The sequence below is a fragment of the Phoca vitulina genome, unplaced genomic scaffold, assembly GCF_004348235.1.
Source record: "Phoca vitulina isolate PV1807 unplaced genomic scaffold, GSC_HSeal_1.0 scaffold18, whole genome shotgun sequence".
Lineage (NCBI taxonomy): Eukaryota > Metazoa > Chordata > Mammalia > Carnivora > Phocidae > Phoca > Phoca vitulina.
Window position 1 is genome coordinate 18,640,769 of NW_022589721.1, and position 23,422 is coordinate 18,664,190.

Genomic DNA, 23,422 nt, shown 5'->3' on the forward strand with positions numbered 1-23,422 from the left:
GTAAAGGGAGCAGAGAAATGGGGGAGCTAAGGGGAAAGGGGGTCAAGGAGAGACTGCTGTGTCCCTGTCCCTCGTGCAATTCTTCCTTTATGAAGAGATTAACCATTTCTACTCCTCCAAAGAGCTCTGATGATACCAGAGACCTGTCCTCCAGGCCTGCTGTCCTCGCCCGCAGGGCTGACACCACTCAGCTCTTGCTCTGGGGGTTATTCCCTATGACTAGATCCGTCCCATGGGACGTTTGCTCTCTTCTCTTCTCTTCTCTTCTCTTCTCTTCTCTTCTCTCTCTTCTCTCTCTTCTTTTCTTTCAGATTTTATTTATTTGGGAGAGAGCAGAGCGAGAGAGAGAGTGCACGAGCAGGGTTGAGGGACAGAAGCAGAGGGACAAGAAGACTCCCTGCTGAGCAGGGAGCCTGATTTGGGGCTCGATCCCAGGATTCTGAGATCATGACCTGAGCCGAAGGCAGACGCTTAACCGACTGAGCCACCCAGGCGCCCCCCGTACTGTCTTTCTTGAGCATCCACATGGAGGAAAGAATGCTGGATGGCCTGCAGGGATATTTCATCCTTGAGCACTAGCCCTAATAAGACTCCCTGCTTTTTTTCTTGTCTCCTTCCCGCCTTGCAGTCTATATCTCCACAAAGCAGCCAGAGTGGTCTTTTAAAAATACAGACCAGGGTGCCTGGGTGGCTCAGATGGTTAAGCGTCTGCCTTCGGCTCAGGTCATGATCCCGGGGTCCTGGGATCGAGTCCCGCATCGGGCTCCCTGCTAGGCGGGGAGCCTGCTTCTCCCTCTGCCTCTGCCTCTCTCTCTCTCTCTCTCTCTGACTCTCATGAATAAATAAATAAAACATTAAAAAAAAAAAAAATACAGACCAGAGCACCTCAGTCCCCTGCTTTAAAACAACAAACCCCCGTCCCTGCTACTCTATGGTGGCTTCAACATGAACTTAAGACAAAATCTTTCCGAGGCCATCAAGGCCCTGTGTGGTCTGGACTGTGGCCGCCCCTGTGGTTCCAGCTCCACGACTCCCGGTCCATACCCCTTCCTGCCAGCCCCATGCAGATTCTGTTGTGAACCAGGCCGAGCCCATTCCTTCCTGAGGGACCTCGCATTCTGCTTTCTCTGGCTTGCCCCTCGCTTCCCGTATCTTCTCTGGGCTGACCGCTCCCTGACATTTAGGTCTCAGCTTCAAGTCCGCTAATCCAAGCTGCCCGACCAGGCGAGGTCATGTCACTTCGTCACTTCTTTCCTTCATAGCAGTTGTCACTAATGGAAATGACCTTGTGTATGGATTTATTTAAGAGCCTGTTTGCTGTCTCCCTTCACCAGACCAAGGGCGCTGGCTCCGCCTTAGGCTAGCAGTGTCTGGCCCTGTAGGGACTCAGCAAGTATTCCTCGACTGTTTCATGAAGGAACAATTCTGTCGCCAGCAGAGTCTGGAAGATCAAGTCTCCCAACCACTGGATCTCTGGATAATGCCGGGAAAATGCTGTTCAATTCTTGCCCCTTGGATTCCTCGCTCCGATGAGGTTCTGTTCCGTTTTAGATCGTGCTGGCCTTGCCCACGCAGCTTTCTTCCACAGACTCACAGGCCTCCGCTCTTTCACCTCTCGCTCTAGAGGGCACATCACAGATGACTTCTGCAGGTGGCCAGGATCGTCGCGAGGTGATTTTATTAGCATCACCCACACTCTCAGTGGGCTCCCCACTCCACAAACGTACCCGGAAAACACCTTGTCCTGTGTTGGACTGTGACGGTGGGGCTCAGGGGATGTCCCCCTTTCCTCCAAGCTGACCACATAGCCTGGCACCGAACGGACTATCTCTTACCTTCTCAGCCATGGAGAGCGTGGCTTTGGCCGTGAGCTACAGCAGGCGTCTGCTGGGGCCAGGCTTTTAATAACACCCATTTGTTAACAAGCGAGCAGTCAGCTGAATTTCGCTTAGAGTCAATAGGCAGGCTTTCCTGAGGTTTCCATGGGGACCTGGAGTTTTAGAGCAATTTCTGGGAAGACGTTGGAAAGAAATTGAGGGGCAAAATGTTAATACAGTCACACTGTGCTGGCACGCACTGTTTCTAGAATCGTGGGTGATGGATGAGTCACTTCCCACTCAAGGTCCATAGGGTGCAGAGCTGTTGTGATCTCTAAGGCCAGGTGTGGAGGAGGCCTAGTTCTGCACTCAGAATACAAGAAAAATCAGGTGTCAGTCCTTAGTCACCATTACAGCTGTGCTTTTTGTTCACCACGTGCTGTGTTACCTTGGGGAAATCACTTAACCTCTCTGGGCCTTGGTTGTTTCACTTAAGGTTATTTTGAGATTGTGTGTGTGTGTGTGTGTGTGTGTGAGAGAGAGAGAGAGAGAGAGAGAGAAGTTTTCATACTCTGAAAGGTAAAGTGTTTTAAATTGTTAACACTCATTTCATGCATAATATGTGCCATATCTTTTTTAAATGTCATTTTAAAGTGATCCTTTTGCTTTCCCATCCTCTTAGTTCTGTCACTTAAATGACTTTGTCACCTGTTGGACTTCTAGGCATCTTGGAAACTTAAAAACAAACCAATTTGGCTCAACCTCTATGGAGGGTAACCCAGATATTTATTTTTAAAAATGACCTATAAAAATACTCTTTGACTTAGTCATTCCTGACATAGGAATTTGTCTTCCAGATCTACTGCACGTATGTAAGATACGGATAAACAAGTTATTCACTGTGGCATGGGGATAACAACACAGGATTGGAAACCATGTAGGCCCATTCACTGGGGCCTGATGTGATGAACTGTAATCCACCTGTAGAGGAAATTATGAAGCTGTGAAAATAAATGAGCCAGGTTGTTCCTTAAGCTGAGTGGTGATGTTTTTATTCTTTTGTGTTAACTTATGTTATATTCTTTTGTATCAGGTATTTAGTAAAGTTTAAAAAGCATGTGAAACAGTGTGTATTAAAAGAGAAGAATACATATGTATTGGCTTGTGTTTGGACAGAATATCTAAAAGAATATCCAGTATCCAACAGAAACTGGTAATTTTGGTTGCCTCTGGGGAGGAGAACCAGGTGGCTGGGGTCGGGAAGGGAGGGAAACTTCATTGTGTACCCTTTTCTGTTTTTAAGAGTTGTGATATCTGTGAATATATTACTTGTTAGAAATAGATTTAAAATAAAAAAAAGACAAACCACACTTTCCATCACTTACACATTTACCCACATACCTTTTTTTTTTTTTTTTAAACACACACAACTTTTAACAGGTCAGCTTCAGGCACGTTCTGTCATGAAAATCGCTTTGACCAACAGCAGGAAAAGTCAGGGTGTGTGAGGCACACTTAACAGAACTTTGACGTCATGTTCCCGTGGTGAGAGCCTGCGGAATGAGGAAACATGCCCCCAGTTGTTCTTCTATTATACTGCTCTTAGCCTCGTGTTCAACAGCTCTAACCTGTGATTTTGCTGCTGGGAGTGAAGGTGAGACCTCTGAGCAGCAGAGGTGTGGTTTGTGTGCTGGTAAAGGATGTGTTCCTGTGCTGCATAGGGCTTTGAGCTGCACTTTGGGTGCAGAAAGGCTCAGGAGGCCCATGAGCTCATGCAAAGAGACTAACCCTTCTTAGTAGATTCCTCTTGTTTTAAGAATCTTTACACCTTGAGGGAACCCGTAATGACAGCTCACATTTATTGGGTACTTGTTTTGTACCCGGCATTGCTCAAAGCTACTTTCTGTGTATAAAATTATTATCCTTGCAACAACCCGATGGAGTAGGAATTAGTATTATCCCCGTTTTTCAGATGAGGAAACAGGCATGGGCAACAGCCAAAGGAGCACAGTTAATACATAGAGGAACGTGATTTGAACCTGGGTCTGACTCCAGAATTAATACTATCTCACAGAATGAAGATGCAGGCATGTTGAAATAAATCCAAAGGCAAAATTAGGGCATTGCTCTCTGAGAGCAGGGTGGATCATAGAAGTGAGAACTTGGGGAAGTAATGGGGTGGCCTGTCTCGAACCACAAGATGAGATTTAGGGCTTAATCTTGTAGGAGAAAAGGGGCTCTGGTGGCAAGCTCTTAAACAGCGGAGGGCTGTGGGAAGACTAGCACTTTGCAGAGTGTCCTTTGACTGGGGTTGGCAGGTTGGGGTCAGCAAAGGGGGAATGGGGGAGACCAGGGGGAAGGGCCTCCACATGCAAACCGATGGGATCAGGACTAGGGAGGGTGCCATGGACATGGAAGGATGGATCTGGGCGATTTCTCTCCAAGGACTTGGTAGGGTTTGTACCAGTTGAAGGCTGAAAAGGAAGCCAGTAGAGAACAACATGGTTAGCATACTCTGTCCTGCAGGGATGGGTCACTGAGGAGGTATTTCACCCTGCTTGTACATTCTGGTGCATTTAATGCTTCTGCCAGCTACTCTGCTCAAGGCTTTCATGTCTGCCAAAACAGTTCTTCCAGAAGGTGCAGCAGATGCTGTCAATCCCCACCTCCCTGATAGTTCCCATCTCCCCTTACTCTTCCTCACTTAAGTGAAGCCGTTGTGTGTCCATGAGAGGCTCTCCCTGGTCTGACGTGCTTGGCTGGACACGTGGAAGAGTTAATCCGCCCTGGAGCTGTCTTCAGCAGCTGATGCTCAGGGACTGGAGGGTGAATGCTTCAGCTTTCTTGTTCCTCAGAGGGTATAACTCTTGAGGGAGGTGCCGCAGGTCTCCTGGTATCCCAAGCAGGGTTGGTCCCCAGCTGTCCACACGGCACACCTGCTTGGCACCTGCTCAGTAACCTGCTTCCTTGCCTCTCCTGACTCACCCGCCCGCATGCTGGTGCTTCCCAGGACCCCCTCTCAGGTAAACTACCTTTACCCCAGTCCCTGTCTCAAGTCGACTTTGGGGGAACCCAACCTAAGGCAGTTTACAGATGATACTCTCTAGGCCCAGAGAGGTGATTTCACTTGTTCAAGCTCACAAATCCAGTCTGTAGCAAATGTAGGATTTTAATCCAGGTCTCCTGAGCCCAGTGGGTTCCTGATGTTGTTTTCTGCTAGACCATGTTTAGTATCTGTTATAATGCCTCCCTGGGTCTTTTTACATGTCTGGGTTTCCTACAAGAGTCTAACTCTAATATAAGCTCATAAAAGGCAGGAACTATTGTCTTAATAATTTTGTACCCAAGACCAGCAAGAACTGTGTCTTGTTCTCATGGAGAATAGATGCTCCATGAGGATTTGTTGAAAGGAAGAGACAGAGCGAGAGGAAGAGGGCAGAAGGAGGAAGCGTAGGCAGTTGGGTGCATGACCTTGGGGAGCATGAAAGAGATTCTCCAGGCATCTTGACATGGGACATGAGAGTGACTTGCCTTGGAGGAGACCATGATTAGAGTGTCAAAAGCAGAGGACCCAGAGGAGGCATAATGGTGAGCAGAAAAATTGGCGGACAACTCAAAAATGTCCATTTTCTTGGAAATCACTTATGAGGAAAGATCACTATTGAAATAGTCCTAATATTTAGTGCAAGTACCTCCGAAAGGAAGTTTTTAAAAAAATTATTTCTTGTTTTCAGTATAATATTAGTAAGCAAAAAATTGGCGGACAACTCAAAATGTCCATTTTCTTGGAAATCACTTATGAGGAAAGATCACTATTGAAATAGTCCTAATATTTAGTGCAAGTACCCCTGAAAGGGAGTTTTTTAAAAAATTATTTCTTGTTTTCAGTATAATATTAGTAAGCATAGTTTTCTAGGAAAAAAAAATGGGATGGATTCTCACCAAAGATTAAAGTCTATAAGTCAGATACTCCAGGGCAGTATTTTTCAAACTATGCTCTACAAGGCAGTAGGACTTCCAAGGAACTCTCTTGGAAGTCTCCTCGAGAAGAGGTTAATAGATCATAATAATGATTAATGTATACTGGACTCTAACTCTTCTTTTTTCTTTTTAAAGATTTTATTTATTTGAGAGAGAGAGAACGAGAGACAGAAAGCATGAGAGGGAGGAGGGTCAGAGGGAGAAGCAGACTCCCTGCTGAGTAGGGAGCCTGATGTGGGATTCAATCCCAGGACTCCAGGACCATGACCTGAGCCGAAGGCAGTTGCTTAACCAACTGAGCCACCCAGGCGCCCACTGGACTCTAACTCTTAAGTGGTGAGCCATGCCCTAGGCTATGTCTTGGTCTGCATTATCTCATTTAGTCCTCCCAGTTACCCTTTGATAATAAGTGCTATTATCACCCCTTCTTCACAGACAAGGAAGCTAATGCTCAACAGAGGTCACTCAGCTAGGAAGTGGACAAAGTGGGATTCATTCCCAGGAGTATTTGATTCTGGAGCCCATGCCCTTCACAGACGAGACTATAGGTACCCTCCTACCCACCCCTTGCTGACTATGCCTTCCCTCCACCAGAAGTGAAACTCCAATTTTGACACCATGGAGAGCAAGCTGGGGGACAGGAACTACACTGTTGGTTGTAGGTCGGGAAGGAGTATACTAAAACGTGCCATCCTTTGATTGCCTTCTCTAAAAGTCTTAGGGTCTTGCTTTCCCATTACACAGAGGAGATTTAAAGTGCATTTTGATGAATGCATTCTGCTCTCTTGGTACACAAGGGGGAGCATTTAGCACAGGAATGGGACTAAGATCACTGCAGAGAGTATTCTTGCTCTTTGCAGGAAAAGAGTTCTCTCTCTTTCTCTCTCTTGGTCACAATTGTTTGCTGAACCCTTTGAAAGCAAGTTGCAGATATCAAGAGACTGGCTATAAATACAACAGCAGGATTTCCTAAGAACAAAGTCATTTTTCTGCATAATCACAATATTATTTTTATGTCTAGGAAATTTAACATTGATGCAATGATATTATATAATACACATTCTATATTGAAATTTTTCCAGATATTCCCAAGATGTCCTTTAGTGCCTTTTCCCTCCAGGTCCAGAATTAACATTGTATTCTCTTAATATTAGAACGTGGTCATTTTTCCAGAGTATTTTGCTGCAAAATGTTCATAATTTTTACTGGCTATTTAATATTTCATGGAGCTGGTTTGCCATGATTTATTAATAAATGTCTCTTTGGTTATTCCTATGGTGTTAAGTGGGGCTTTTCCTTTTTCACTTTTGACTCAGGCACCAATTCAATAGATAGCAGATTCCAAAGTGAGGGTGAGGCTGACCATCATATATGGAGTTCACCAAGTGTCAAAGGTCAGGTTCCCCAGGAAGGACTCTGATGGAGATTTGTGTATAGGAGGTTCACTGGGCAGTGCTTGGGGATCAACGCCTGTGGGGGAATAAAAGAAGCAGGACTGGGCAGAGGGAGTATTTGCTCTTTGATATGGTCACTGCAAAGGCCTCAGCTGCCCCTCCACTAGCTCTGAAGCTGAGATGGTCTTGCAGAGGTGTCCCCTGTTGAAGCAAGGAGGCCGGCTCTTTATGCCTCTATGTGGACCAGTCATTGGGTGCAGATTGCCCCTGGGAAGGGGACATGACCTTGGGTGAGATAGCTCTCTTCAACTTAGAGCAGTTTTCAGAGAGACTCAGGGTGGGAATGAGGGCCTCAGTCCTGAGAGGAGGTCTGGGCAGAGGCTAGAGCATCCACTATGCCAGGGGAATTCTCACTGACCTGTAGTCCAAGCCCATGACCTCTGCAGCCAGACTGAATATGCAAGCAGTCAGCTTAGTGAGGGTGCATGCGTGCTGTGACTCCTCCCTCACTCCCCAGGGGAAAGGCTTTCTTCGAAAGTGTATGATGGGGGCTTCCTTAGGACCACATAGAGCTTGAAATATACTTTCTACAGTTGAGGGCAAAGAGAACCCAGAGGGCGAGGTTTGGTCCTGCCCTCCCAGGCTCTGTTGGGGCAAAGGATGAGAGAATGTTTCCTGGGGCTCAAAGGTGGGCCCCCCTGGGAAGAGAAAACTGGGCCAGAGCCATTTAAAAAAACTTAAAATTATTTAAGATTCTCAAGTTGCAAAAATAGAGAGTTCCCATGTGCCCTTCACCCTGCTTTCCCCAGTGATACCATCTTATGTAACCATAGTACATTTTCAAAACTAGGGAATTGACATTGACATTGGTATGATATTAAGTTACAGACTTTATTTGGGTTTCATTAATGTTTACATGTACTTGTGTGTGTGTTACTATGTAATTTTATCACATGTATAGATTTGTGGATTTGTGTAGTCATCACCGCAATCAGGGTGCATAACTGCTCCATTACTATGAAGAAACTCCCCAATGGGGGCGCCTGGGTGGCTCAGTCATTAAGCGTCTGCCTTCAGCTTGGGTCATGATCCCGGGGTCCTGGGATCAAGCCCCGCATTGGGTGCCCTGCTCAGTGGGAAGCCTGCTTCTCCCTCTCCCACTCCCCCTGCTTGTGTTCCCTCTCTTGCTGTGTCTCTCTCTGTCAAATAAATAAATAAAATCTTAAAAAAAAAAAGAACTCTGTAATGCCACAGCTACACACCCACCCCCACTGCCCACAACCACCAGTCTATTATTCGCCATCACTATAATCTTATCATTTCAAGGGTGTTATATAATGGCATCGTGCAGTATGTGGCTTTTTGAGATTGACTTTTTCCACTGGGCATAACATCCTTAAGCTCCATCCATGTTGTTGCATGTGTCAGTAGTTCATTCTCTTTTGTATCTTAGTAGTATGCCCTTATATACTCACACACAGTTTGTTTATCTGTCATTTAATGGAGTCAGTTAAGTTCTGGCCAAGAGGATCCTCTGGGAGGGTGAGGACTTCCAACGATGAAGTCCGAGTGGAGAGGCATGCTAGGGACCAGGGCGAGGAGGCAGTGACCGCTGGGATGGACTGCTTCTCCCTGGTTCATCACCAGCCAGTTAGAGTGTTTCCAGACATAACCACTTACCTCTTTGCCTTCCATCCATTTTGACATGGCATGCAAAACAGCAGCTAGTGAGTTGAGGAGGAAATGTGAAGGGGTGCTGGGAGAGAGAAGTTGACTGCATATGAGCCCCCGCTTTCCCTCGCCGCTCTCACTGAACAGGATGGCTCTAGCTGAGAAGTGGGAGAAATCTTTGGAATGAAACCGGAATTGTTGCTTAACATGATGAACATCATAACACATCGAATTACTCTATTAAGACCACGTTTGTGGGGCGCCTGGGTAGCTCAGTCTTTAAGTGTCTGTCTTTGGCTCTGGTCATGATCCCAGCATCCTGGGATCGAGCCCCGCATCGGATTCCCTGCTTGGCGGAGAGCCTGCTTCTCCCTCTCCCTCTGCTTGCTGCTCCCCCTGCTTGTGCTCACTCTCTGTCTCTGTCAAATAAATAAATAAAATCTTTAAAAAAAAAAAGACCATGTTTGTGACTTGATGTGACCATTAGAATGTCATTACCGGAACGTGACCAGAGCAGGCAGGGTCCTGCGATAGTTCTCATCTAGAATCAAGGACAACCTCCTTCTTCCTATTACTCCCCGCCCTCCCCAAACTGAATACATTTTAAAGGGATGGTGGGAGAAAAATGATGATGTGTGTTTTGATAATGTCCACACAGTAGTACAGAAATAACTTGGAAATAAACATCTAACATAAGCCTTTTTTTTTTTTTCTTTTATACTGTAATTTCTTTAGAGCAAATTCCTGGCAATGGGGTTAATAGGTCAAAGGGCATTGACATTTTTATGGTTTTCAAAACATATTGCCAAATTGCTTTTCTTTTTTTTTTTTTAAGATTTTATTTATTTATCTGAGAGAGAGAGAGAGCACGAGCAGGGGCAAGGGGCAGAGGGAGAGGGAGAAGCAACCTCCCTAATGAGCAGAGAGCTGGAAGTGGGGCTCGATCCCAGGACCCTGAGATCATGACCTGAGCTGAAGGCAGACACTTAACTGACTGAGCTACCCAGGTACCCTGCCAAATTGCTTTTCTCAAGGTTCATACCAATTTGTATTTCCACCAAATACTGTATGAAAATTTTACCACATACTCAGTGGTATAGGATAGTATCATAAGATTGTTTGTTAATGTAATGAGGTTTAAATGCTACTTGATGTTTGGAATAATTTTTGAAGCTTTTATAATATGAAAATTTTTGTATTAGATGTTTTATCAATTTCTTTAAACTTGGCATTAATATCTTGAGTATAGAATATTGCTAAGGGTTTGACTTTATAAATTAATCACTGGCTATTAATATGCAGCTTCTAAGGGCTTTCCCAGAGCACTTAGAAAAAGAACAAATTCTGTAGGATTTGCGGGCAAGGAAGAAAGGGAGAGGTGGGTGAAGCCCAGAGGATCAGTGAATACAAGAGACAGGTTCAGGGCTATAAATGAGCGGTAACGCATGAAGCAAGGGACCAGGACAAGGAGGTGGCCATGAGGTCGGGAGATGAGGTGAGAAAAGACCTTGGGAGACAAAGATTCTGCAATGGCCTCCAAACAAAGCAGTAGGGTAGGAAATATGCCTCTTCCCCTGCCAAGTATCAATGAATTAAAAAATTACATATGCATGTGTTCTATATAACACAAAATTTATTATCTTAACCTGTTTTAAGTGTCTGATTCCATGGTGTTAGGTATATTCACATTGATTTGAAACAGATCTGCAGACCTTTTTTATCTTGCAGAACAGAAATGCTTTACCCATTGAAGAATAATACTTACCTCCCACCCCTGGCCTCTGGTGGTCACCATTTTACTAATTGTTTTTGAGTTTGACTACTTTAGATAACGCATATAAGTGCAAGTGTGTAGTATTTGTCTTTTTGTGATTGGCTTATTTCACGTAGCATGATGTCTTTGAGGTTCATCCGTATCTGTAGCACTTGACAGGGTTTCCTTTTTTAAGGCCGAATAATAGTCCATTGTATGTATATACCACATTTTGATTATCCATTTATCTGTTGATGAGTATTTGGGTTGCTTTGATTTCTTCGCTATTGTGAATAGTGCTGCTATGAATGTGGATTTGCAAATAACTCTTTGAGACCCTGATTTCAGTTCTTCTGTATATATATCCAGAAGTAGGATTTCTGGGTTGCATGATATTTCTATTTTTAACTTTTCGGGAACCTCCATACCGTTTTCCATAGTGGTTATGCCATTTTACAGTCCCACCAACACTGTACTAGAGTTCTAGTTTTTCCCATTCTTACCAACACTTGTTATTTTCTGCTTTTTTTGTTTTGTTTTGTTTTTTAATATTGGCCATCTTAATGGATATGAGGTGATATCTCATTGTGGTTTTGTCTTACATTTCCCAGATGATTAGTGATGTTGAGTATCTTTTCATATGTTTGTTGCCATTGGTGTATCATCTTTGGAGTTATGTCTATTCAAGTCCTTTGTCCATTTTATTTCTTTCTTTTTTTTTTTTTTTTTTTTCTTTACTCCCTGAAGGCTTTCAGCACTGACTTTTGTTCATTTTAAAATCAGGTTATTTGATTTTTTCATTGTTGAATTGTTAGAGTTCTTTATATATTCTGGATATTAACTCCTTATCACATAAATGATTTGCAGATATTTTCTATTCCCTGGGTTGCATTTCACTCTGTTGATTGTGCCTTTTGATGCACAAACATATTTAAGTTTGATGTAGTCCCATTTGTCTATTTTTGCTTTTGTGGCCTATGCTTTTAGAGTTGTATCCAAGAAGTCATTGCTAAGTCCAATGCCATAAAGTTTTTCCCCTTTGTTTTCTTCTAGGAGTTTTATAGTTCAGGTCTTATATTTAAGTCTTTATTCCTTTTTGAGTTACTTTTTGCATATGGTATAAGATAAGGGTCCAACTTCCTTCTTCTGCTTGTAGAGATCCAGCAGCAACACCAACACCATTTATGAAGAGACTTTTCTTTTCCCATTAAGTGGTATTGGCAACTTTGTCAAAGATCATCAAATATTATTATTTTTTATAGATGGAAAAATGATGAAGTTATAGACATTCTTTGTAAGGTAGATTTGGGGACATATAATGAACTTTTGAATGAGGTAGAGAGGTCAGAGTAAAAATACAAAAATGTGAATAAAACCTTGAGACTATTGGATGGGGACCTAGTAACACCTTTTCTTAAAATGTCATCAATACCTAGGGGCAGCTGTTGATTGACAAGCTAATTAATTCACCACGCAAGTGATTATTGAGTGCCTACCATAGTCCCACTAACCAGGCCAAGGGAATCCAGACGTGTATTAGAGACAAGTCCATGCTCTGTGTGTTTCTGTGTGGACTCTCATTTTCTTTTAGCAGCATTAACAAAAATGTGTATGCCTGCCCTCACTCTGCTAGGAGTTTGGAGGGGCATGAGGGACTGTGCAGGGCCCATGTGAGCTTATTCTTACCATGACCCCCAGAGACCCTCTGTGTCCACTGCTCTTTGCTACGGGCTAATCCCTGATGAGATGGACACGTCATCTCACGAAAGGAAGGAGGCCTTAAAGACCGAGGGTTATATCTAGATATCTGAAGGGATATCTGAAGGAGTCCGTGTTCCATCTGAAGCTGCCCTCTGGAGGGCTGTTTCTTAGCGCCTCCTCAGGGGCATTCCACTTTGGTTGAAATCAAAGGTTTTGCCATTTCAGTAACCTAAGTGCTCCATTCAAGAAACACAGAAAGTAGGGTAAAAAGAGATACTGCTTTTGCAAGCCACTGAGACATTCAATAGCACCTTCTTTTGGGCTGAACAATGGCAATTGTGTAGGAGTTAAGGTAATGCTTTGTTTTGTAGTTTCTTGGTTGGGTGTTTTATTTCTTCCTGATGGAGTGGGTATGCGTATGTGACTGGAGTATCTTTTGCATTGACTCTTCTCTCAGCACAACTTCTCCCAGCTCTGTTTGAAGGGTTTTTAATATCCTTGGAGAGGCATATCAAATTTATATAAGGAAGCCAGTTTGTAATATTTCTTGTTGTAAACAAATTATTTATGCTTAAATGAACTGTCCCTTGACCTGCATATAGTTCTTACTCCATAATGTAGGGCTAATCATTTTTTGAAATAAAGTTTTTACTTTTGTAATATGTTGGATTTACAGAAAAATTGTAGGGTTCACATATAACCCTTACCCACTTTCAATTTATCCTGATGTTAACATCTGATATTATCGTGGTACTTTTGTCAAAACCAAGAAACCAACATTGGTGCATTACAATTAACTAAGCTCTAGTCCTTATTTGGATTTCACCAGTTTTTCTCCACGAATGTCCTTTTTCTGTTCTACAGTTCAATTTAGGATACCACAGTGCATTCAGTTGTCATGTCTCTAGTCTCCTCTGGTCTCTGACAGTTTCTTAATCTTTCTTTGTTTTTTATGACCTTGACAATTTTGAGGAGAATTGGGCATGTGTTCTGTAGAATGTTGGGTTCAATAATTTTTAGTGTATTATTTTGTGGTCTTCCTAGAACCTAGAGTTAAGGTACTTCTTCAGTTATTGTCAAAGGTAGTTTATTGGGTTGGATGGACTTGAATGGACCCTTTCAGTTCATAAACTAATTAATTATTGTAGTTAAGAATCCAGTGTCCAGGAGGGACAACTGCAATTTTGAGTCACCCTTATAGAGTTTAGCCTTGGTCAGGTTTATATGCCTTTGGTTTTGTAACATGGCCACTGTGTTAGTCAGGGTCTTGGAAGGAAATCTAAGGCATATTTACCTGGGATTTTGAAGAGGACTTAATGAAGGGATTATATACCCAGGTGGGACAGTGTTTTAGGTTGAGAGGCTATAAAAAAAAAATACCATAGACTGGGTGGCTTAAACAATAGACATTTATTTCTCACAGTTCTGGAGGCTGGAAAGTGCAAGATCAAGGTGTTGGCCAACTGGTTCTTGATTAGGGCTTTCTTCCTGGCTTGTAGATGACTGCCTTCTCTCTTTGTCCTCACATGGAGAAAGATAGCTCTGGTCTCTCTTCTTCTTAAAAGGGCACTCATCCCATCATGGGGACCCCACCCTCATGACCTCATCTATACCTATTTACCTCCCAAGTACCCTACCTCCAAATTCCACCACATTGTGGGTTAGAGCTTTAACATAGGAATTTTCGGGGGATACAAACATGCATTCCATAGTAGGCAGGGATAGAGAGAACCAATAGGGATGTTGAGGCTCTCAGGGACTGGTGGCAGAGGGAAGCTCTTTCACCACAAGGGCTGAAGGAGAAAAAGGAGGACAATGTGTCATGGAGCTCAGAGAGAGCTGAAGATGTTGGGTGAGAATGGGTAGCGGTGCCCAACGGGAGCTGTAGTGGTAGAGAGATGAAGACATTGCCAGGACACCGAGGCAGGGAGAGAGCAAGAAGTCTCCAACCTTATATCTTCTACCCTCAAATTCCCAGTTGTCTCTCAATGGCCAAACCCAACCAGAAGCTAAGGACAAGGGAGCCTGGATACTGCAGTCCTTAGGAATCAGCCCTGCAGGCCGCAGAGAAGGGTAGAAAATGGAGAAGGGTATGTGTAAATAAAGAATAACCACCACAGACACTTACAAGGGTACCTAGGCTGACAGTATCCACTTATTTCATAATGTGAACTTTTGGAGAGCAGGGACACCACCTGTCAAAACGTAGCCTTGTTAAAGCAATTATATATGTTTCCCAGGCCTGCAAAACAAAGCACCACAAACTGGCTCAAAACAACAGGGGCGCCTGGGTGCCTCAGTTGGTTAAGCGACCAACTCTTGATTTCAGCTCAGGTCATGATCTCAGAGTCCTGGGATCAAGCCCTGCGTTGAGACCTGCATCAGGCTCTGTGCTCAGGAGGGAGTCTGCTTGAGATTCTCTCTTTCTCTCTCTCTCTCTCCCTCAGCCTCCCTGCCCCCCGCTCACGCACTCTCTCTTTCTCTCTCTCTAAAATAAATAAATACATCTTAAAAATAAAAACAACAAAAATGTATTCTCACAGTTCTGGAAGCGAGAATTCTGAAATCAAGGTATCATCAGGCCATGCTCCCTCTGAAACTGGTGGGAGAGAATCCTTTCTTGCATTTTCTAGCTTCTGATGGTTACATTCCTTGGCTTGTAGATGTATCACTCTGATCTCTGTCTCCACAGTCACATCCTTGTCCTCTCCCTGTGTGTTTCTGCCTCTTCTTTGTATAAGGACACCAGTCATTGGGTGAAGGACCCACCCTACTCCACTGGGATCCCATCTTAAATTAATTAATCATATCTGCAATGACCCTAATTCCACATAAGGTCACATTCGAGGTACTGGAGAGATTAGGGCTTCAACCTATCTTTTTGGGGAGCACAATTCCATAACAGTGACCTCATGTCCAGAGAACATTTTTTAGCTGATGAGATGGAAGGATCAATTCAAATCTGTATGTACTGCTCTGTAGTGTTATTGTTTGATAGGGGTCTTAATCCCACTCCCACTCCTGAAATGGATAGCGGTGGAGGCTGCTTTCCAGAATTTGAGAGTTCCTGGTAGCTGGGCAGTGACTCAGAGTAGTTGTGGGTAGGGAAAAGGCAGGGAGTGTGCCAACTAGTGCTAAAATATCCAAAGCTGAGAAACAGTGTAATCAAGCCTGACCTTCCTCCTCCTTCCTCCTGACTAAAGCAGAGCTGTGATGTGGCTCAAAGATGATTAATGGCCCTCTGCTAGCCCCTTTATATACAGCGCCTTCTGTATTGCTTACTCGGTGAGTTTCCTCGGGCTTCCAAAACAAATGATCACAAACTCGATGGCTTATAACAACAGAAAGTTATTCTCTCGCAGTTCTGGAAGCTTGACGTCTGAAATCAAGCTGTCAGCAGGGCCATCTTTCCTCTGAAGGCGCGAGGGAAAAATCCTTCCTTGCCTCTTCCTAGCAGTCGGTGGTTTCTGGTGATCCTTGGTGTTTGTTCCTTGGCTTGCAGTGGGATCACTAGGATCTCTTTCTCTGTTGTCACACGGCCTTCTCTCTGTTTCTCTGTGGGTCCTCTCTTCTTATTAGGACACCAGTCATTGGAGTTAGGGCCCTCCCTAAGCCAGTATGACCTTATCATAATTTATGTACATCTGCAAAGACCCTATTTCCCAAAAAGGTCACATTCTGAACTTGTGAGTGGACGTGAATTTGGGGGGTACACTCTTCATCCCACTACACTAATTAAAACTCATTTTTTTTTTTTTTCAGTTGAGAAGAAAGAGTCAGAAAGAATAAGTTGCCCAGGTCACTGTTAGAAAATTGCAGAGCTGAGGGTAGGGTACATGCATATTCTTAACCATTAATTAGCCAGAATGTTTTCCTTCTTCCCACCTGCCTGCCTCCCTCTCCGCTGCTACCTTTGTGCTTTTGTTACTTATTTCCTCATTCAAGGATACTTTGGAATTAGTTTATCTTAATTTCAGTGGACGAATATGATTGGAACTGTTAGCTGTTGAGCGTGGGGGAATGGGAATGGACGAATATGATTGGAACTGTTAGCTGTTGAGCGTGGGGGAATGGGAACTGTTAGCTGTTGAGCGTGGGGGAATTACTGTGATGTTTGCTCATTGGGGATTTTCTATGTCCTCTGCGCCTTCTCCATTTATTAATTGTAATTTCTCTGTCAGGAAGAGTTGTTCCTTCTCCCTCATTTATATATTTATATTAGGAGGGGCTTATGCATATTTATTTTAATTTATGGTTATAATCTCATACTATCATTATTTATTTTGTTGCTCAAATTGTCCCCGCTTTGCCTATTAGGAGCTTAATTAGGTTGTATCCTGTATCCTTTCAACATGCTCCATCATTCGTGAGTACTTCTTACTTTTTGGCACTTTCCTTTATCCCCTCGGCTCATCTTGTATTTTCCTTGCCCCAACCCTGCGATCAAACTTTTTTTCGGAAAAGCATTAGTTCCTTTTATCAGAGTATCGGTTTTGAAACCAAGATCTTGGTAGTGGGTGTGCTCATTGCTTCTTGGTCCTTTTAGTGGACAGAACAAGGAAATATTTGTACGTATACCAACACACACACATCTACATTTATTTCAATATGTGTCTGTTCCATTGGTAAAAGCCACGATGAATACAGTCCTTCTAAAGTAAATGCATGTGTGTCTCTAAGACAGGCTTCTATCTCCCAATAATAAAGAGAACAACAGGTCCATCACAACATTGCAGAGTCAATAGTACTAGTTTACTTCCAGTGTTATAATTCAGATAGCTGAGATTGTTAGGGAAGAGGTCTAACCTTATGTAATTCTGAAACCAGAAATAAAGAATCATAGAGGTATCCAGTGCATGTTTCCTAAACTGCTATTCCATGGAATATTGTTTGGGGAGGTGTTAAAAGCCTTATGATAAAAGGGCTCTGTGGTCCAATAAATTTGGGAGACTTGTCATGGTAGATCCCCCACACTTGTGTAACACTGCCCAGGAATTATTACAGGAGTTTAAAAAAAAATGCGTTTTCCAGAAAAAAATATATTTTCAGAAGAGAACATTTGTCAGACAACTTTATGGAAGGGGAAGATAATAATAAGAAAAAGTAAGCACGTCTAACCTGTATGGCTTTTCTGTTGCACAAATTGATTTGGGACGAAACGTTGGTCTCTGCAATAACCTGGAAACTTTGACATGTGACCACATTCCTTGTTAAGAGAAGCTTCCATAAGTTCGTCTTCAAATGGCTTTTCAAACCTAGAGGGAAAATTGCGTTCACTTTACTGAAGGGCAGATATATTCTGTAGAAAAAGCAGTGTTCTCTACTCCTGCCGTTGAAATACAGCGTCACGGGATTTAGGGGAAAGCTGACGCCAAAGACAAAAAGTCCTGTTTCAAAGTAGTCATTTTGTGGATGAAGGTAGAAACCTACAATCTTTCCCCCACCACAGCATTTCATATTTAAACCTTCTATTTTTAACGTGATGGTGGGATTCATGGCTAATGCTTATGAGATCTGTGTCTAGACAGTTGAGAAAAACAGGAAATGAGTTACATTGTCGTAGCTTAAGAGAATTTAACCTTTTGTCTTCTAGCTCCAAGCTGTGTCTGCTTTGAAAAAACATTCCTACTCTCCTGAGAATTTCAGGGCATTCAAGGGACTATAATAATCCAGGGCCTCTTCAGGGAGCGGAGATAGCTATTTTGGTGAAAGAGGAAATGAGAACATGGGGTTACTGTGCTTTACACCATAAAATGAATGCAGCCACTTGGAGGAACACATTCACTGCCTTCTCCTGGATTCTAAGTATGTGCTCACAGCTGTCTCTGATTGTGTGCTCCCAAAGGGCAGGAGCTCAGCCCAGATCATTCGTTCTCCCTCTGTGTTCGATGCAGAGTTGGATGCTGCAGGCCATAAAGTGTCCTGCAGAAGAGCAAGTTCAGAAGAAGCATCTGGCATTTATGGAACGCTTTCTGTGGGCCACACACCGAGCGAAGCAGGAGGTCAAAGTAGGAGGTCAGATCCTACTTTGCTTGGGGTAGGAAAGGAGGGCTTCCTTGAGTAGGTGGCATTTAAGACCCAACGATAAGAAGAGCCTAGCAAGGGGAACAGACACGATCCCATTTACTCCTCTTGATGACGCTAAGATTCGGTAACAACTGGTCTCCCCATTTCACCCGTGAAGAAACGGAAGCACAGAGATGTTAAGGAACCTCACAAGAGTAGCAGAACTGGCATTTGAACCCAAATCAGTATGATTCTAGAACCTGTGCTCTTTGTTGGCGAGCCACAGCATTGTGGGGCTGTTGTGAAGATGAATGGGATGATGCGTGTAACAGACTTATCACAGTTCCTGGCCTATAACAAGGATCACAGTGAATTCCTGCTGTTATTTGCACGTATAAGTATCCTAGTGCTGTTCTTCAGTATTAAGTAGGTGATGCTACTCATCTCTGCTATGTAAGACACACAGTGCTTAGTGTTCCTAAGTAGCTAGTGAGTCGAAATGAATAGTGGTGGTGAGGATTTCTACTCAGTGCATGTAGTACATATGGCGCTCTAGTGGGGCTGGAGGTACGTGATCGGACAGCGGATCAGGTTAGAGGGTTGGTAAACAAGTGAAGGGAACTGGCCCACCCTGCAGTAAAGTCTACACTCATGGCCTGATGACGCATTGCCTCCTAGAGTCTAAGAAATGGCCGTATACACATACAACAAATATTACACTAAGGGCCTGCTTTGTCAGACTCCGTAGGGAGACAATATTAGACTAGACATAAGCCTTGTGCTCGTGGAATTTGCAATCTAGTAGGGAATACATTAAAACCCAAAGAATGTAATGGCATAATTACAAATTGTAATAAAGTGCCACCAAGGAAATCATCAGAGGGCTGAGATATAGAATAATGGGATTGGGACAGGAAAGGGGAGGTCAGATCCTACTTTGCTTGGGGTAGGAAAGGAGGGCTTCCTTGAGTAGGTGGCATTTAAGACCCAGCGATAAGAAGAGCCTAGCAAGGGGAACAATACAGACAAAGGCTTTGAAGTGGGAAAGAGCTCAACAAGTTGGAGGGGCTCAAAGAGGAGGGGTATGGCTGGAGCATAACAAGGAAGGGGGGATGAGGTGGGACCAGAAGGATAGGCAGGGGCAGACCATGGAGGGTCTTATCCGCTCTTCGTAAGAAATTGGGTTTTATTTGAAGTGTAATGGAAACCCACCAAAGGGTCCTAAATAGATGAGTGATGTGATCTGATTTGCTGCTGTGGACTAGACAGGATAAAAATTCTGTTGAGGTGGTGTGGACCAAAGACCGTGGTGGCTGGGACCAAGCAGTCCTTACAAGAGGGAGGCCGGATGGTCAGAGACCATTGGATGATGGGAACTGTGTGAGGCCAAGATCCAAGGAATGTGGGCAGCCCCTAGACACTGGAAAAGGCAAAGAAATGGATTCTCCCCAAGGCCTCCGGAAGGAACGCAGCCCTGCCAACCCATTTTAAACTCCTGACTTACAAAACTATAATATAATAAATATGTTGCTTTAAGCCACTAGGTCGGTGGTAGGTAGTTACAGCAGCAATAGGAAAACTTTACAGCCCCTACGCCCTAAAGGAGTGAGGGGAGGGAGGGCGTGACCAGACCCAGGGAGAAAGCTACAGGAGAGGGTCCACTGACAGCCGCCATGGCCTGGCAGGAAGGTGTCAGTGGGCATAAGGGCTCTCCCTTCACCCTGTCTCACCACCCAGAACTCTCTTTCTTCCACTGGCCTCATCGAACCAGAGCTACAGGCAGGGGACCCATGATGCAGTTCACATGGATCATCCTCTCGGGCGACAAAGAGGATGGACAAGGGTGGGGAGAAGGGTGGAGAGCAGATCTCGAGCAGCAAATGGAAAATATCCAGGCCAGTGCCGGTTGAGCGGTTTGCCCCTTATCTGGAACTTACGATAAAGCAGGAAGTTTGGAGTGGTTCCCTCACTTACCTGTGCCTTCTCTTTTGTGAGTTCTCTCTAGCAGAGCCTTCGACCCAACTTCTTTGGGTTTTCCTCATATTTTTATAGTGTAGATACATGATGTCAGGGCACCTGTTTCTAATGTCTAATTCACTCCTCAGTGTGATGCAGCAAGTTCTCAAAGCAAATGATATGTTAAAGTTAGTCTATCATTTACTATAAATATAAGAGCCAAAAACAGGCTGACATCACAGTAGCATGAATGAATTGACCTAAACTTTTTCGTATTTTTCCCTAAAACAGGGGTCCCAAAACTTCTGTCCTTGGACTGACGACATCAGCATTCTCAGGGATGTTTTAAGATTTTAGAGATCTGGGGATTCTGTCCTTGGAGATTCTCATTCAGTAAGCCTGGCTGAGGACTGTGAATCTGTTTTCTTTTTAAAATGTGCCCCCACAGAGGTGCCTGGGTGGCGCAGTCAGTTAAGCACCCGACTTTGGTTTTGGCTCAGGTGCTGATCTCATGGGTTGTGGGATCGAGCCCTGTGTCGGACTCCACGCTCAGCGGGTGTCTGCTTGGATATTCTCTCCCTCTGCCCCCCACCTCTCAATAAGTAAATAAATCTTTAAAAAAATGTGTCCCCAGAGAGTATTGTGAAAAACAGGTGCCTGAGATCTGGACCATTTTTTAGAGCAAAACGACTACAGACTTAGTTATATGTTGTGGTTCAGTCTGCTTCAGTGTTAGACCAGTACCAAGACATGCCTTGAAGTGATTGGAAAAATTATTATAAAAACGACAAAAGCAACTCTTGCCAAACTTTCAAACAACCCAGAGTCATTTAACAGTTGAGGAGTGAAAGTCCCCTTTCGTGGCTCTCTTCTGTGTCCATCCAAATCAGCCTACCCCCCGCCCCCTGCAACGGAGAGGTAACCTTTGTTAATAGTCTGGGGCATCCTCACTGATGTGTTACATATTTTATTATGTATATTTTCTTTTTTTTTTTTTTTTTTAAAGCAGGCTCCATGCCCAGCGTGGAGCCCAACATGGGGCTTGAACTCATGACCCTGAGATTAAGACTCAGATGCTCAACTGACTGAGCCACTGAGGTGCCCCTATTATGTATATTTTCAAACCTACTGCTGTAGACTGAATTGCGTCCCCCTGAAATTCATGTTGAAGCCATTACTAACCTCCAAGGTGACTGTTTGGAGATGGGAGGAAGTTCAGATGTGAGATCAGGGTTCTGCTGTGTGAGGCCAGAAGGAGAAGGAGGCTCTCTGCAAGTCCGGAAGAGAGCTCTCACCAGAAACCGGACGCCGCCAGACCTTGATCTTGGACTTCCCGGCCACCAGAGCTGTGGAAGAATGCATTTCTATTGTTTAAGGTCCCAGTCCAGGGGATTTTGTTATAGCAGCCTGAGACCACAATACCTGCCAAAAATAGAAAAAAAAAAATAGTGAAAAGAATCTTCATTTACCTATCCCCCAGATCCAACAATTAGATATGATTAGATATGTGTTCTAGAAGCAGTAAGATGGATGTGTTGGAGGGGTTCAAGCTGGAGATGGGGGGGGCATGATAAATACCTTCTGCAGACTTCCAGGCAAGCAATGTTGACAGCTCTAGTTGGGGGAGGCAGTGGAGAAGGAGGGGAACCATCAGGGAGGGATTGAAGAGTAGAATTGATGGGGTACATGAGTTTTAGTCATGAGTCTGTGCTTCATTGAATCTAAGATGCCAGTGGTTATAAGATGCAGCTTGAATTCAAAGATATTAAGAATGAAAAGGATGTTCATCTTGGAATTGGTGAAATGCAGTAGAATTAAAAGCTGGGACCGCCAACTCCACATGGGAATACTGGACACCAACTCACAGTTTAGTGGTTTGTAAAAGAGAAGCAAGATTTTGATATCTGGAATCCTGATACATGATATGGATTAATGAGTGTGTCTTTTTTATGCTTCCCAAGTTGAACTCTTGCTGTTCTTGATTAAAGAACGTGTTGGGGGGGGGGTGTTTATGTGGTTGGGAACTTAAAGGAGCTCTCAATTTATCAAAATGCTACCCAGATGTGATGATGTCATTTGCAAGGCCACAGTCATGCTCAGTTTAGAAGCAGCCAAATTCTGTTTATTTAATAAAAATGGATGTTTTGAATGGTGGTGCTAGGGGATCTGGCCTCCTGCATCCTTTTCTGGGAGCTTTCTTGGGCTTCTTAGAGAGAGCTTGGATTCCACAGGCAGATGGAGCTATTATCCTTGTTTTCTCTCCTCAGTGACAGGCCTGCAAAGCCTATAATTAGAGTACCAGCATCCCTTGTTTTGGAGTTGGGATGGTTATATAAACACCAAGAGCAAGCATTGCTTGCCCAGGCCGTACTTCGAGGACCTGAAATTCCCCTTTGGAGGGCATGGCATCCAAATCAAACAAGGCACCTGGCTGAGGGGCAGGATGCAGCTTTCTGCAAGAAGAGCCAGATGCAGGCTTGAAGGATCAACATGCCAGGGTGGGGGCCCCAGTCATACCAGCTGGGGAGATTGTATCTGCGTACCCCGGGCCCCCCAAATGACTTTTTGCCTTTTCTAATTTGAAATAGGATTGAAGAATTCATGTGAACGTTTTTTAGAAAGTTCAGGCAGAGCCAGACCTCTTTGTTGCAAGTTATTTTAGGACTACATTTTATTGGTCGCTGTTTTGGAAAAAACCATTTTAGCCTTTGCGTTCCCGGAAGTACCCAGCAAAATTGGGCATTCGAGACCCCTGAGCTGTGAGTGCAGGCTCTGGATTTAGACAACCTCGGTTTGAATCCCAGTTCTACTGTGTGTAGTTGGGCAAGCTGCTTATCCTTCCTGTGCCTCTCAGTTCTCTCCTCCGTAAAATGGGAATAATAAATAGTACCTATTTCATAGAATTGTTGAGATAAGCAAGCATTTAGCTTGCTTGGAACAGTGCCTCGCTATTTAACATAAGATAACAATAATAACTGCAGTATTAAACACTAACAAGTGTTCATTTTACTGTGCCAAGCACTGTTCTACATAAAATAGCTCATTTAATCCAACCAGTCATCCTATGAGGTAGGTGCTATTGTCATTCCCATCTTATAGGTGAGGAAAATGAAACATAGAAAACTCTATTTGATATAAGTATT